The sequence below is a fragment of the Colobus angolensis genome, unplaced genomic scaffold (genome assembly GCF_000951035.1).
Source record: "Colobus angolensis palliatus isolate OR3802 unplaced genomic scaffold, Cang.pa_1.0 Scaffold22, whole genome shotgun sequence".
In the NCBI taxonomy this organism is placed as follows: domain Eukaryota; kingdom Metazoa; phylum Chordata; class Mammalia; order Primates; family Cercopithecidae; genus Colobus; species Colobus angolensis.
The window spans coordinates 2,031,742-2,032,745 of record NW_012115377.1 but is presented as its reverse complement, the minus strand read 5'-3'; the positions used below and the strand labels follow the sequence as shown (position 1 = coordinate 2,032,745).

General features: G+C 56.8%; 1 protein-coding gene across 3 annotated transcripts in view; it reads left to right on the top strand.

Annotated features, from left to right (window-relative positions):
* The window catches only part of PLIN3 (perilipin 3), a 51,142-nt gene that overhangs the window by 28,177 nt on the left and 21,961 nt on the right, over positions 1 to 1,004 (top strand). The gene's annotated exons all lie outside the window — the stretch shown is intronic.

Sequence of the window (1,004 nt, the reverse complement as noted above, 5' to 3'; positions counted from 1 at the left end):
AAAACAAAACAAAAACAGGCAGGGTGCAGTGGCTCATGCCTGTAATCCCAGCACTTTGGGAGGCCGAGGTGGGCAGATCACCTGAGGTCGGGAGTTCGAGACCAGCCTGACCAACATGGAGAAACCCCATCTCTACTAAAAATACAAAATGAGCCGGGTGTGGGCCCATGCCTGTAATCCCAGCTACTCGGGAGACTGAGGCAGGAGAATCGCTTGAACCCGGGAGGCAGATGTTGCAGTGAGCTGAGATCATGCCATTGCACTCCAGCCTGGGCAACAAGAGTGAGACTCCATCTCAACAACAACAAACAAACAAAAAACACAATATTAGCCAGGCGTGGTGGCAGATGCCTGTAATCACAGCTACTTGGGAGGCTGAGGCAGGAGAACTGCTTGAACCCAGGAGACAGAGGTTGCAGTGATCCGAGGTGGTGTCACTGCACTCCAGCCTGGGCAACAGGGTAAGACCCTGCCTCCAAAGAAGGAAGGGAAGGGAAGGGACGGGAAGAAGGAAGGGAAGGGAAGAGGAAGGAAAGAAATGAGGCACAGAGAGGTAGAGTGACTTGCCTGAAGCCACACAGCTGAGAAGTAGCAAGCTAGGGACGGAGCTTAGGTAGTCTGGCTGCAGAGTATAAGGTCATGCCCATGACTCCAGACTTGGGGTCACCCAGGGGATGGCACTGCCTGCCTCAGTCTCCCTGGAAGTTGGAGTGCAGGGGAGGGGTGCACAGGTACAGAGGGAAGGCGGAGATGCTGGGGTCACCCGATGGATGGCACTCCCTGCCTCAGTCTTCCTGTAAGTTGGGGCGCAGGAGAGGGGTTCCCAGGTATGGAGGGAAGGCGGAAATGCTGGAGTCCCCCGGGGATAGCATTCACCGCCTCCGTCTCCCTGGAAGTTCGGGTGCAGGAGAGGGGTGCCCAGGTATGGAGGGAAGGCAGCGATGCTGGGATCACCTGAGGGATGGCACTCCCTGCCTCAGTCTCCCTGGAAGTTGGGGTGCAGG